Source organism: Bubalus kerabau, chromosome 5 (assembly GCF_029407905.1).
Source record: "Bubalus kerabau isolate K-KA32 ecotype Philippines breed swamp buffalo chromosome 5, PCC_UOA_SB_1v2, whole genome shotgun sequence".
NCBI classification, from domain to species: domain Eukaryota; kingdom Metazoa; phylum Chordata; class Mammalia; order Artiodactyla; family Bovidae; genus Bubalus; species Bubalus kerabau.
Window position 1 is genome coordinate 23471756 of NC_073628.1, and position 15237 is coordinate 23486992.

General features: G+C 44.6%; 1 protein-coding gene across 12 annotated transcripts in view; it reads right to left on the minus strand.

The window, feature by feature from the left end:
• Positions 1-407, minus strand: part of CCDC15 (coiled-coil domain containing 15) — a 50961-nt gene extending 50554 nt beyond the window's left edge. For 2 of the 12 annotated variants that reach the window (XM_055581256.1, XM_055581259.1), the window contains exon 1: positions 64-251. The gene's annotated coding sequence lies outside the window, so the exon portion shown is untranslated. The other 10 variants (XM_055581254.1, XM_055581251.1, XM_055581258.1 and 7 more) reach the window with 8 other exon arrangements.
• Between the last annotated feature and the right edge of the window lie 14830 nt (positions 408-15237).

Here is a 15237-nt window from a genome sequence, read left to right on the forward strand (position 1 = left end):
GAAAGGAAGGAAAGAGCGTAGCAGCGGGAGGGCGATGGGACTGGGAGGGTGCGGGGTGGGAACCTGGGTCTGAAGTCGAAAGTTCAAATAATTGGTATCCGGTTATGGGGACAGCGCTGAACGCCGGGGAGTCCCGGACCAGAGAAAATCCTGTTTCTCAGGCCTCGGGGTCACACTCTGGCTGAGACTGCACCGGCCTAGTAGTATCGATCGCAGCTGGCCACAACTCAAGCTAACGTGGATACTAAGGTAACTACCGCCAGTAAACCGCCGCTTCGGAGAAGGCCGCGCCGCGCTGTCCCGCCCCGCCCCTCGGCGGCCTCGTAGCCGCCTCTACCGGGCTTGCGTCATCTCCCGGGGACTGGGAAAGCGTGAGGGGCGGAGTTTAGCGCTCCAGATGTGCGTCACCTCCACTTCGTCTCGCTGAGGGGGTGGGACTTGTGAATGCTAGTGGAATGGGTGCGGCCTGGGTGGGTCCACCCGGCGGCTGGGAAACCGGCCATCAGAAATGTGGGTCCGCCGGCGGTGCCTCGAATATCCCAGCGCCGGGGACGTCCGGCATCTTCAGGAAAAGGAGTACGTTGGGCTGAAAAGCTGGTTGACTGAGCGTGTTGTTGCTAAGTCGTGTCTGACTCTTTTGCGATCCCATGGACTGTAGCCCGCTAGGCTCCTCTGTCCGTGGGATTCCCTAGGCAAGAGTACTGGAGTGGGTTGACATTTCCTTCTCCAGTGATCTTCCCGACAGGGGGGATCGGACCGGGTATCCTCCTTGGCAGGAGGCTTCTTTACCACTGAGCCATCAGAGAAGCCCATAACTGAGCTGGCCAGGGGCCTAATTGAAGGAAGCACAGGAAAAGGATGGGCGAAGGCGGGCCTGGCAGGGCTTCCTTGAGGAATGAACTAAGCCAGCAGCTCAGACCATAAAGAATCTGCCTGTAATGCAAGAGACCAAGCTTCAATCCCTTCGGGAAGATCCCTTGGAGAAGGAAATGGCACCCACTCCAGTATTCTTGCCTGGAAAGTCCCATGGACAGAGGAACCTGGTGGCCTACAGTCCATGGGGTCCCAACGAGTTGGACACGACTCAGCAACTAACACTTTCAAGCCACTTGTAAATCATGCTGATCCTTTGTACACCTCCTTACATTAGTAGTGCTATTTCATACATGTTCTTATGCATAAGTATGGTAGCCTCCTGAGTGGTCTCCCTGTCTGCTCCAAGCTTGACTATAACCCAGGGACACTTCATTATCCCTGTGAGATACCCATTCATTCTTTTGTGTAACTTATAATTGAGAGATTTTTATATACCTACTGTTTTAGGCACTGGAAATGTATAGTAGTGAACAAAACAGATAAATATCCCTTGTTCATGGAAGTGACGATGAGAAATAACAAAACAGACTCATGAATAAGTAAACAAATGTGTCTGGGTGATGAGCATTGTAAATTAAAAGCTGAGATCAGATCAGATCAGATCAGTCGCTCAGTCGTGTCTGACTGTTTGCAACCCCATGAATCGCAGCACGCCAGGCCTCCCTGTCTATCACCAACTCCCGGAGTTCACTCAGACTCACGTCCATCGAGTCAGTGATGCCATCCAGCCATCTCATCCTCTGTCGTCCCCTTCTCCTCTTGCCCCCAATCCCTCCCAGCATCAGAGTCTTTTCCAATGAGTCAACTCTTTGCGTGAGGTGGCCAAAGTACTGGAGTTTCAGCTTTAGCATCATTCCTTCCAAAGAAATCCCAGGGCTGATCTCCTTTAGAATGGACTGGTTGGATCTCTTGCAGTCCAAGGGACTCTCAAGAGTCTTCTCCAACACCACAGTTCAAAAGCATCAATTCTTCGGCGCTCAGCCTTCTTCACAGTCCAACTCCTCTCACATCCATACATGACCACAGGAAAAACCATAGCCTTGACTAGACGAACCTTTGTTGGCAAAGTAATGTCTCTGCTCTTGAATATGCTATCTAAGTTGGTCATAACTTTCCTTCCAAGGAGTAAGCGTCTTTTAACTTCATGGCTACAGTCACCATCTGCAGTGATTTTGGAGCCCAGAAAAATAGTCTGACACTGTTTCCACTGTTTCCCCATCTATTTCCCATGAAGTGATGGGACCGGATGCCATGATCTTTGTTTTCTGAATGTTGAGCTTTAAGCCAACTTTTTCACTCTCCACTTTCACTTTCATCAAGAGGCTTTTGAGTTCCTCTTCACCTTCTGCCATAAGGGTGATGTCATCTGCATATCTGAGGTTATTGATATTTCTCCCTGCAATCTTGATTCCAGCTTGTGTTTCTTCCAGTCCAGCATTTCTCATGATGTACTCTGCATATAAGTTAAATAAACAGGGTGACGATATACAGCCTTGACGAACTCCTTTTCCTATTTGGAACCAGTCTGTTGTTCCATGTCCAGTTCTAACTGTTGCTTCCTGACCTACATACAAATTTCTCAAGAGGCAGATCAGGTGGTCTGGTATTCCCATCTCTTTCAGAATTTTCCACAGTTTGTTGTGATCCACACAGTCAAAGGCTTTGGCATAGTCAAAAAAGCTGAGGATGAGGATAAAAAGTGTGTCAGAGGGTAGAGGAGATGGAATTTTAGATAGGATGACCAGAGAAGGCTTCACCGAGATAATTTTGAGCAAAGACTCCAATACAAATTTCCATGGACTAGTGGAACAAGCCGATTTTCACTGGAGAGCTTTCTAAAAGTTCCAGGCAAAGTGAACAGCAGGTACAATCGCTCCAGAGTGAGTGCCTACCTGCCTGGCTGAGAACCTGAGCCCTGGGGCTTCCTCACATTAAACAGGCTGGGAAGAAGAGGGGAATGCAAAGAGATTGGAAGGATCAGCCAGTAAGCCTAGGAAGAAAACCAGGGGTGTGTAATACCTTGAAGAAAATGTTTTATTAAAGAGGAATTTGACCTGTGTTAAATTCTGATAGGTCAAATAAGATGATGACTGAAATTTAACTGTTGGATTGAACAACATGGAGGTCATAGATAACTTTTATGAGAGCAGTGTTTTGGGGGTAGCTTGAGATCAAAAGGCTCCGTTGGGTAGACCTAGAGAGGGAGGAAAAAGTGGAGACAGCCATTTTAGACAACTCTTACAGTGAGTTGAATTGTAAAGTGACAGAGAAAATGTGTATCTGAAAGATAGGATCATAGGATTCTTTTCTTTAATATTGCAGTCCATGTGTACTGTTGATGCAAACTATGCAGTAAACAAAAGAAAACTGACAATGCAGGAGAGAGATGGGGGAGTTTTTGTATCTGTGTCCTTAAGTGGGTAAGAGGGAACAGGATGTAATGAACAAGAGGGAATGGATCTAGTGAACAGTTGGAGGGATTGGCCTTAGATAGCAGGAGAGAGAGTTCATTGTAACACTAGCAGTGAAATAGAATATATACTGGTAATTGGCTAATGTGGCAGCGGGAGCTTGTGGAAGTTCTTTTCTGATTGCTCTGTTTCCTCTGTAAAGTAGTATTTTTGTTAGCTGACTCTTATAAGCCCCACCTCCTGGTATTCACACCGTGTGTAGCCCCCTTTCACACTGTACGCACTGTGTGGAATTGTTCTGTGTGACCAACAGTATATGACATGTCACTAGAAATTAGGTTGTAAAAAAATGCTGTGTTTCTCTCCACCATGTACTCTCATTCTCTCCATCTCTTACTCTTGCTGTGATTCTCACTCGTTCCCAACGTCTGCTCTGGGGGAAGCCATTTATGTCATGAGAAGTCATATAAAAAGGACCCCGTGGCAGTGAACTGAAGGCTCTTGCCAACAGCCTGGTGAGTGATCTCAGAAGTGGATCCTCCAGCCCCAGTCAAGTCTTCAGAGACTGTGGTCTTGACCAGCAACTTGACTGCAATCTCATAAGAGACCCTGAGCTAGAGTATCCAGCCAGAAACTTTGTGAGATAATATTTGTTGTTTCAAGATGCTAGATACTGAGGTAACTGGTTGCAAACTATTTGTAATAACTATTACAAATAGAAAGCAAGTTCATCAATGAATAAAATAGAAAAAGATGCTGGACATTTGAAAAGGTATAAAATAGTTGTCCAGAAGAGTAGAAGTATGAACTAGAAACATGTACAGTTGCCAGATGGTGCTAAGGACCCATGTGAGGTTCATGATTATGAATTTAAAGTGAGACTAGTCAGCATGTTTGAGGCTTTTCCTTCAGTTGCGTGGTTACAGGCATAATCATAGGTGGGGGTTTTAATTTTAACCAGGGTTGAGGTTTTACTAAACTATTACTCACAAGCAAGAAAGGTGCAAGAGAGTTAAAGATGAGTGCAAAGGAGTAATTAAATGATTGACCATGGAATTGAAACTTCCCTGGTGGCTCAGATGGCAAAGAATCCGCTTGCAATGTGGGAGACCTGAGTTCAATCCCTGGGTAGGGAAGCTCCCCTGAAGGAGGGCAGGGCAAACTGCTCCAGTATTCTTGCCTGAGAATCCCGATGGACAGCGGAGCCTAGAAGGCTACAGTCCATGGGATTGCAAAGAGTCAGACATGACTGCGTGATTAAAAATCATCTTACCTACTTGTCACCCTTTCCCATATTTGTTTTGTGTGCTTAGTCGCTCACTCATGTCCGACTCTTTGCGATCCCATTGGCTGTAGCCCGTCAGGCTCCTCTGTCCATAGAAATCTCCAGGCAAGAATACTGGAGTGGATTGCCATTCCCTTCTCCAGGGGAATTTCCCAATCCAGGGTTCGAACTCGGGTCTCTTGCATTGCATGCAAATTCTTTACCATATGAGCCACCAGGGAAGCTACTAAGTAGATAAGGGACCTGGTAAAGTTGTCAGGATCAAGACCTTGTAGGGTCCAGTGGTGGGTCTAAGGTTTGTTAGAACGAGATGCACCGAAAAAATAAGAGGTGGTTGAGGGACTTCCCTGGTGGTCCAATGGCTAAGATTCCCAGCTCCCAGTGTAGGGGGCCCAGGTTCCATCCCTGGTCAGGGAACTAGGTCCCACATGCCATAACTAAGAGTTCGTGGGTTGCAACTAAAGATCTCACATGCCACCACAAAGACCTGATGCAGCCAAATAAATAAATAAATACCTATTTTTAAAAATAGGTGGTGATCTCAAGATGCTTGAAACCACAATATTGGTACTGTCAAAGTCTATAGTATGACCAAGGGAGAGAGTGCTGAAGTAGAAGAACAAAACTGCTGCAGAAGAAGGGGTCAGAGAAATGAGAGTAAGAGCACTGAATGGATTATTCCTGAGGCTATTGAAATCACCAAGATCCATGACCAGAATAGTGTTGGTGAGAGCCAGGAGCAACAGTCTTCAGGGAATTCCAGGAAAAGACCTGGAGGTTGGTGAATGAGTGTAGCTGGCAAATTAGTGCATGGCATAGCCTAACATCGGAGTCAAAGCGAAGGGTGAAGCAGAGAAAAAGGAGCTCCCTTTTTATAAATGATAGAATTAAAAAACAAATGGTTTCTAGATAGCACTGAGTAATCAAGTAACAAGAAGGAAACCCAACATTGTAGGGCAATTATCCTCCAATTTTAAAAAGTAGTGTAAATTTTTTATAATTAATTTTAAAAAAAGAAAGAAAAAAAAAAAAAGAAAAAGAAAACACACCCCACATCCACCCAGGGTGGTGAGAAACAGAAAACAGCTACTGCTGGAGAGGGCCAGAGGAAGATGGATTTGTGCACCTCTACACACACACACACACACACACACACACACACCCCAACACTAGGAAGATGTGTTATCAGGTAGCTCCTCTAACCTGCTCACTCAGGTTTGTGCCTCCCACTAGCTTCTGTGCCAGTGGCTTCTTATAAATCTATATTCTTATATTTCCAGAGAGATCTCATCTTGAACCCAGCTCCCATTTGCTGACGTTTTCACAAGGCTTATCTTTCGTGGCCAGAGTTAGTTTCTCTGCAAGGGAACTGTTTGCTTGGAAATGCCTGTCTTCTTCAAGAACTTAAAAGAACAGGTGCTGCTGGCACCAGAGTGTTTCAGCCCTGCTTCAATCACTGCTCCTCGGGGGGATGCTCTCTGATGTGTGTGGCTGGGGCATCCCTAGCCATCAGCACACAGAGCCCGAGTCACTGGGTCCTTGGCAGGGGTCCACCCCACACAGAACTATGAAATGTGCTGCTTGGTTGCCACTAATCTGTTTGTGGTTGACTGACCCTCCCCCCGACCTGTAACACACTGGAAAATATGGTCACCTGTTCGTCCCAAGGGCCTATCCCAAGGAGAACCTTTCCTTAAGTGGGAAAATGGCCTGTTCCCCCCTCTAAGGACCTGGATGCTCGACTGCTGTGTAGTCACCCATTTCCACTCTCGTCCCCACACTTGAGCAGGATTTCCTAGGGTTAGCATCCAATGTTCTGGGCTGTTTCCTCCAAGTCTTCTCTGTTCCTCCTCCTCTTTGCCTACCTCTTGATGCCCAAAACTCAACTCCTCTGTACACTGGTGCTGAATTAAATCTTGGACAGAGTTTTGGGGGAAGCAGAAAAGAGTAGCTTGATTGCTTTGCCAGACAAAGGGGGCCACAGTGGGCTAATGCCCTCAAAACCGTGTGTCCCCACTTGGGGAAGACAGTGACAAGTTTAATAGTAAATGTCAGCTCCTGACTTTCTTCTGATGGGTTGGTGGGGAGCTAAGTAGGTGTCAACATCATCAGCCTTCAGGTCCAACTGGTCTGGGGTCAACATGCGTAAGGGGAGCATACCATAACTTCTCCCACCTGGAAGGGGTTTCCATATCTACAAAGTACCTCAAAGATATTGTTGTGTGTATCCTTTGATGGGGAAACAGGACCTTGCCCCAAGGCTGCTTTTGACTGTTTCTACTTGGTCTTGCGTCCCCTCCCTTCCCTAATTAACAACTGTTTGAATTTGCCCATTGGAACTCAGGGAAGGTCATGAAGGTTGAATGAAGGCTGTTTCCTGGGATCAAGGAAATGGGAGACACAGAAAGGCTCTGTGCTCAGGAGCCCCACAAGGCCCTGCTTGGTATCAATCTCAAAATAACCTTTCTAACTGAAATCATCGGCAAGGGTCCTTCTGCTTGTTTGTGCCAACCAAGTTTTTTACAAGCAGCGTTTCCTTCTAAATGGCATCAATTACAGATTGTTCTGATTAAGCCCGCTTGTCTCAAGAGCATCTGCTGTACTCATCTTTGCAAAAAATTCTCTAAATTTATCAAAGATGAAGAAGCATTTTCCCCTTTCTCTTCGTAGGTGATTAAAAAAAATATTAACACAAGAACTTCATTGTCCTCCATATTACCAAATACTCATCTCACATGGACATAGAGATGGGCTTCCCAGATCCCAAATCAAGGAAGGACTTGATGGCCCAGCTTCTGAGAGCGTTGTAACCCCTTGAGCTGTCGGCTCCTTAAGGAACATCAGCTTCAGAGAGCAGCCTTGCTCTCTCTCTGAGGAGACTCATCCCAAGATCGATGGGTCTGGGGATGTAAAGACAAGGTGGTTTTTGTCTATTATTATTATTATTTAAACTTTTTATTTTGGATTGAGGTATAGCTGATTACCAATGTTGTGATGGTTTCGGGTGAACAGCAAAGGGACTCAGCCATGCATATACGTGTATACACCCTCCCCAGAACTCCCCTCCCATCCAGGCTGCCACATAACATTGAGCGGAGTTCCCTGTGCTATACAATAGGTCCATACTGGTTGTCCATTTTAAATATAGCAGTGTGGACATGTCCATCCTAGACTTCCTAACTATCCCTTCCCCGCAGCAACCCTAAATTTGTTTCCTAAGTCTGTGAGTCTCTTTTTGTTTGTAAGTAAGTTCATTTGTATCATTTCTATTTCCATTCCACATATAAGTGATGTCATATGATATTTTCCTCTTCTGTCTGACTTGCTTCACTCAGTATGACAATCTCTAGGTCCATCCATGTTGCTGCAAATGGCATTAATCTCATTCTTTTTAGTGGCTGAGTAATATGCCATTGTGTATATATGTACCACATCTTCTTTATCCATTCCTCTGTCAATGGACACTAGATTGCTTCCATGTCTTGGCTATTGTAAACACTACTGAAATGAATATTGGGACGCATATATCCTTTTCGATCATGTTTTTCTCTGGATACATAAGGTGTGGGTGTTTCTGCCTAACTTGGAGCAATTCCGATGAGCCATCATTTCAGCTTCAGAGCTCCCCATGGACTTGGCTGAGGCTGTCCAGCCTGAATCACAGTTCAATCGATCCCTCTGTCTCCTCCTATTTCCTCCTCCTCCCTTCAACAGGTGTCAATATCCAGTCCCTGATAAAATCCTGAACTTGAAACTTCGTTTCAGAGTCTGCTTCCTGGAGAACCTAACTACAACCCCCTCTGAGTGTTGTTACGCCTCAGGGACCAAGGCACGAACAGCTTTCAGGCCATGTTACTCCCAGTGTAAAATCCATAGATAGTCCTTGTGTGTATGTGCTAAGTTGCTTCAGTCTTGTCCAACTCTTGCAACCCTATGGACTGTAGCCCCGCCACTCCTCTGTCCATGGGATTCTCCAGGCTAGAATACTCGAGTGGGGGATCTTCCCAACCCAGGGATCAAACCCCCATCTCTTATGCCTCCTGAATCAGCAGACATGTATGTTCTTTATCACTAGCATCATCATTATTCTTTTCTTGTTCATCAAAGAGACTGGCAACATTTCAAAAAGATCGTCTAACCACAATTTAAAGTCCTTCCTATTCGCTGTTGTCACTTTTGAGCCTGTGGATTAAGGTTACCCCACCTCTAGACTGTGAGCGAATGTGAGCCAATAAAGTCCCTTATCATGAATGCCAGTTTGCATTAGGTTTTATGTTGTTTGTAACATAGATAGCCCCTAGGTGAGCAAAATAGAGGGAGGCTATTGGTAAAGGTAAGAGAATGGAGTGGATAAGCAGAAAGATTCAGAGCTACCTACAAAAATTGGTTCCAGTGTATGAGCACTGCAATTCTAGACCTATGTGGCTTCGCCTCTGATGGAAACTTCCTTGGGATGGCTATTTGTAGTTAAAGAAGCTTCACTAAGATGAGAGACTTCGCCTTAACACAAAGCCAGTTTGGGTCAAAATGATTTTATCTGTCAGTAAATTGTTGCCTATATTATTCACCATATTTTGACTTTTTCAGAAAATGTACTCCTAAATACTAGTGGTTAAGAACCCACCTGCCAATGCAGGAGACATAAGAGACGCAGGTTTGATCCCTGGGTCGGGAAGATCCCCTGGAAGAGGGCATGGCAATCCACTCTAGTATTCTGGCCTGGAAAATCCCATGGACAGAGGAGCCTGGCAACCTACAGTCCATAGAGTTACAAACAGTCGGACAAGACTGAAGTGACTTAACACCAAAATACTAAAATTGCAATCTTAAAATATACTTTTAAAAGTATATTGAAGGGTCTAAAAACAATTTCAAAAGAGGAATTTCAAGAATCTTTTATAGGGAACTTCCCTGGCTGTCGAGTGCTTAAGACGCCAAGCTTCCAATGCAGGGGGCCTGGGTTCTATCCCTGGTCAGGGAACTAGATCCTACAACTAAACTAAAAAATTCTGCATACTGCAACAAAGATCGAGGATCTTGAGTGCCACAACTAAGATCAGGCACAGTCAAATAAATAAATATATAAAGAAAAGAAACCTTGTCTCTCCCTACATTGAATCCCATGTATCATAAATTCATTGTCTTAAGTGTCCTCAGAGTCACCACAGGGGACTCAATCATTCTCTTGCTAAATCTTTTCTTTTTTTTTTTTTAAGTTACTGTTGGTTGCCTTTATCCTTCCTTGTCTCATACCTTGTCTCAGAGACATCCTTTTTTCTACCCACTTTTTACTTCTGGGCTTGACTGAAAGCAATCTCTTTCAGGAGTGTGAACACTAGAACAAGAAGCATGGGCTAAGTATACTCTATGTTGACATAACCTGTGTGACTTTGAGCCAGTTTCTTAACTTCTCTGAGCTTCCTGTCCCTCCTTGGGAAAAAAAATTCTTGCCACACAGAGTTGTTAGAATAAGACAATATTCTAAGAGACAGTTTGGCAGAGGAATGGAAACAATCATTAGTTTTTAAGCTAGGAAAAGTTGGGGATCCTTTAATCTTTTTAAAGAAGCAGTGCTATTCTAGATAAACAAATGTGTAATCCCCCTTTGTTTGGGGTGTTTTTTTGTTTTGTTTTGTTTTAAGTTTTAATTAGCCCAAGGAAAGGAACATATCAATGGTAAACTATTTTCCCCTCAAATCCTCAGTTTATGCTGCATGCTTCAGTTTCTTCGTCCCTTTCCGTAGTAAAGAACCTTAAAGTCACTGAGATCTTCCTGTGGGTATTTATACTTTTAGATAAAAAGTACCTTTAAGTAGCAGTGCGGGAGAAGGCTTGCAAATGTCCCTTTGTCCCATTGTCAATTTGTGTGCCTTTATCACTGTTCTAATTTTGCACAAGTACCCATGTAAAAAGTGTACCTTTTTCCAAACTTGTAAATAAAAATAACCTTAAAAAAAAAAAAAAAAAGACAAACTGTAAGGGCAGCAGAGCTGTATTATCAATGGCATTGTAGATTTATTAATAGATGCCACTTTCCCAGGTAGGGTTAAATACCTCCGCAAGGATTGTGTTTTCTGTTACTTTCGAACCGGTCCCCTTCCCCACATCCCACTCCTCTTACTAAAGTCTGGAACACGGAGTGCCTTTCACACAGTAGGCAGTTGACTTCCATTAATGAGCCTCCCTCTCTGGGAGGAGGGCAGGGAAGGGAGGATGGGAGCAAACACTTTCCTGGATACCATTGGTGGGAGGACACCATTTGAGCATCTAGGAGAGAAACAAGGAAGCCTTTGACGAATTGAGGGTAATCTGTGGCTTCCCCATGATTTTTCAACCTCCTTTTGTTTGAGCGCTGAAACTTTGTTGTTGTTGCTTAGTCCGCTCAGTCATATCTGACTCTTATGACCCCATGGACTGCAGCCCACCAGGCTCTTCTGTCCATGGGATTTCTCAAGCAAAAATGCTGGAGTGGATTGCTGTTTCCTTCTCCAGGGGATCTTCCTGAAGCTTTACATAAACAGAAATCCAGGGATGTTTTCTAGAACGTCCTTGCCACATCTTAAATAGACCAGTGAAAGCTGGATCTCTCCATGCTGTAATGCCAGTGAATTGCTCCTCTTTGTTCCTCTGGAGAGTTGCTGAATAGGGCACGTTCATCAGCTGTGGACACAAGCCTGAGTTCCTCTCAGCTTCTGAGGGGGCAGGAATTCTATTCAGAAATCAAATATTGACTCTCAGCATAAAACACTTGGATGCTTTTCAGTATTCCAGTTTGGAACTGGGAGCTCCTCCTCCCAGCCTTATGGAAATCTACCCCAGGACCCCATGCTCTCCCAGAATCACACATTTCTCCTAATAAGTCCCATGTCTTTTTGAGACACCCCATCTCTGCAGAGGGCTCCCCTGGGGGCACAGACAGTAAAGAATCTACCCACAATGCAGGAGAACTGGGTTCAATCTCTGGGTCGGGAAGATCCCCTGGAGAAGGAAATGGCAACCCCTACCCCAGTATTCTTGCCTGGAGAATCCTGTGCACAGAGAAGACTGGCGGGCTATAGTCCATGGAGTCACAAAGAGTCACGCACGACTGAGCGACTAACACACACACACATCCCTATAGGATGCTTTTCTTTTTTTTTTTTTTAATAGGATGCTTTTCTTCCGGGTTAATCCTCATAGTTACAGACATCTGCAGGCAGCAAAACCAACCTGCAGTATGCAGGCCCCAGGAAGGGCAAGGGAGTTTTTGACACCCACCCGCCCTATCTCCATTTCTTTTTGATGTTTCTCAGAAGCAAGCCAGAGTTGGAGAGCTTTAAAAAGAAAAAGGAGAAGAAAAAAAAAGTCCTTGGGGAGGGCCGTTCCTCACTGTCCAGGCCCATAGAAAGCTTGTTTTGTTCCAGAGAGAGCTGGCCAGCTAATCTGTCTCTTGTTCCGTGGTTGCTGGAGCAGCGGGGCGCTGCCTCCTCCCCACACAAAGCCTCACACAAATTCTTCGTTTCCCAGGCAACGTGCCTCAGCTCCACAGACTCTCCGGTCCTCCTACTCCCTCCACTCTGGCAAATTGAACTGATGGTAGGGACAACCCTGGCACCATTCACATAGAGGTTTATGGAAGCAAGAATCAAAAATAGCTTCAGCCAGAAGAGAGAGCACCAGGAGTGGGCAGAGAGGTCCACCTTACGTCCTGGGAGCAAAGGTTAGACCAGGAGGTGGACTTCCGACTGATGACTCAGAGAGGTGGTCAGAAGCCTGAACTTTGTTGGTGACCAACTTGCGTTTCTAATCCAAGTTCTTTTTTTTTTTTAATTGGATGATTATTGCTTTACAATGCTATGGTCTCTGCCATGCATCAATATGTATCAGTCATAATTATATACATAGCTCCTTGCTCTTGAGCCTCCCACCACCATTCCACCCTTCTAGGTCATCACAGGGTGCCAGGCTAGGTCCCCCATGTTATACAGCAGCTTCCCACTAGCTCTCTATTTTACACATGACAGTGTATAAATGGCAATGCTACTTTCTCAATTTGTCCTGCCCTAAGGAACTGGCAACCCACTCCAGTATTCTTGCCTGGGAAATCCCATGGACAGAGGAGCCTGGTCAAGGGGCTGGGGGGAGGCACGCTATAGTCCATGGGGTTGCAAAAGGGACTTAGCAACTAAACAAAACAACTGCCACTTAGTAACAACTGCCACTATATGACCTGACTTCTTGAAGTTTTAGTCTTTCTTGTCTGTAAAATGGGGTGATGATATCTACTGAGAAGAAGATACTGGGAGGATTAAATGAACAAATAGATATAAAGTGCCTGACAGGAAGAATAGCTTACACACATACATTGAGAGCAGTTAGAGAAGGGGAGAAGGCTTGGATGGTATGCCTCTCTGAGAGGGTCACCCAGAAGTCTGGGGAATTAATTTCTCCTTACCCATCAGAAGCAGCCCTCAGCCCAGATCTGATGGCAGGTGGTGGATAAACATTACAGTGGATAAATGCTCCTTGGGTGTGATAACTCTGGGGCTTGTTCTTCATTATTTCCCACAGGATTAAGCTCTAGCTGCCCGCAGTAGTAATCTGCTTGATGTGCAGGCTTCCCTGGCTTCCTTCACTTTGCCCATCTCATTCCCCCGATATCCTACCTGGTTTTCTGGGATCAATTTTCAAATAAAATATCCATATTTAACTTAAAAAAAATTAACTTCCCTGTACTGGGTCTTAGTTGTGGCATGTGGAATCTAGTTCCCTGACCAGGGATCAAACCTGGGTCTCCTGCATTGGGCATGCAGAGTCTTAGCCACTGGACCACCAAGGAAGGCCCTTGAAATTTAACTTCTTGACTCAGTGTTTGCCTGTGGGGGAGGCTAAGATACCGATATTTCTCCACATTTCTGAAGGCTACGTTCTCAGGACCATCGCTGACTCAGAACTTCTGCTTCAGCTGATTTAATCAGTTCAGAGATCATTTCACTGTTCTATATGTGCCGCGTCCTACCCACAGTGGTGATCCGGACCAGGAACTCAGTCCTTGGTCTCAGTATATAAACACACACACACACACACACCTGTATTAGTTTTCTATGCTGCGTAACAAATTGCCACAAATTTAGCAGCTTAAAATAACATACATTACTTTTTTTAGTTTCTGTGGGTCAGGTACAGCTTAGCTGGGTTTTCTGCTCAAGGTTTCATCAGACTTCAATTAAGATGTTGGCTGGTCTGCGTTCCCTTCTGAAGCTCAAAGTCCTCTCCCAAGCTCATATAGTCATTGGAATAATTTGGTTACTTGCAGCTGTGGGACTGAGGTTCCTATTTTCTTGCCAACTATTAGCTGAGGGTAGCTCTTGGCTACTAGAGGCCCCTAGCATTCCCTTGCCATTAGGCTGTTTCACAACAAGGAAGTTGACTTCTTCAAAGTCAGCAAAACCATCTGTCTCTAATGTGCTAAGTCAGAGGCTTAGATAACATAACCTAATCAAGGGAGTGGCTGTTCCATCACCTTTGCCATATTTATTAGCTAGAAGCACACACACACATACTCCAATTGTGTATAGTAAACTTTTCTGAGAGTTTTGATGAAGACAGAGGAGAAAGAGTTTTATAGTATAACAATGTAAGCTTTTCTTTTTTAAATGTATTTTATTTTGTTATTGTATTAATTTATTTGGCTACGCTGGATCTTAGTTGTCTCCTGTAGGATGTTTAGTTGCAGCATGTGGGATCTAGTTTCCTGATCAGAGATCGAATCTGGGCACCTTTCATTAGGAGCATGAAGTCTTAGCCACAGGGCCACCAGGAAAGTCCCCAAACTGTTCTTCAATTTTCTTCAGCTCCCCACCCCTGGTTGCTCCCTCCCCCCACCTCATTCTTTGATTCTCCCTCTCTGCTCTTTCTCCATCCCCAAATTCCTGTCTGTTTCTGTTACACAGCAGTTTATCTTTTTATGCCTTGACTCCCTAGGCTTAAGACCTTGCATTCCATTCCATGTGGCATATCCAGATATTTTTCTTGCTAAAGACAAGAAGAAGTGTCTTCTCTGCAAGAAGAATTTAGGTGCCATTTGTTAAAGTTTTGTTTTTTTTTCATTCTGCTACCAAAGATTAATTACAAGTTAGTGGAGGAGACAGAAATGACTCAATTAATAGTAGGAAATGAATGAGGGAAGGAGGGGGAAGACACTAACTATAAAATCACCAGTGATGTTACGGTATTAGTAAGGACTGAACCCACTAGCAGTAACAGTGCCAGAGCATTCTTCCTGGATCCTGGAGACAAAAAAATAAAAAAATAAAACAGGCCAAGTAGGTGGGGACATTCCTAAATCTAATGGTAGGGTTATTAAAATTGGTGCTTATTTATACATGATTTGTGTGTATGTGTGTGTGTTTTATCTCTTCTTGCCTGTACTGTTAAGTAACTATAGGAGTCCCAGATCTGCTGTTAAATAGCAGGTTAACTCTGGGAAAATTCCTTAACATCTCTGTCCCTTAATCCCTCATCTGAGAAATGAAGACGTGAGACAAGGTCCTCCTAAGTGTCTCTTGCAGTGTGTGAGTCTGTCGCTCTGTGATTGTTCTGCCACTCCTGCTAGACCTTCAGTTCTTCAAGGACAGAGATCATTTTATAAATTCCCCAGTCAGCTTGATTTTTTTCTCCGCAATT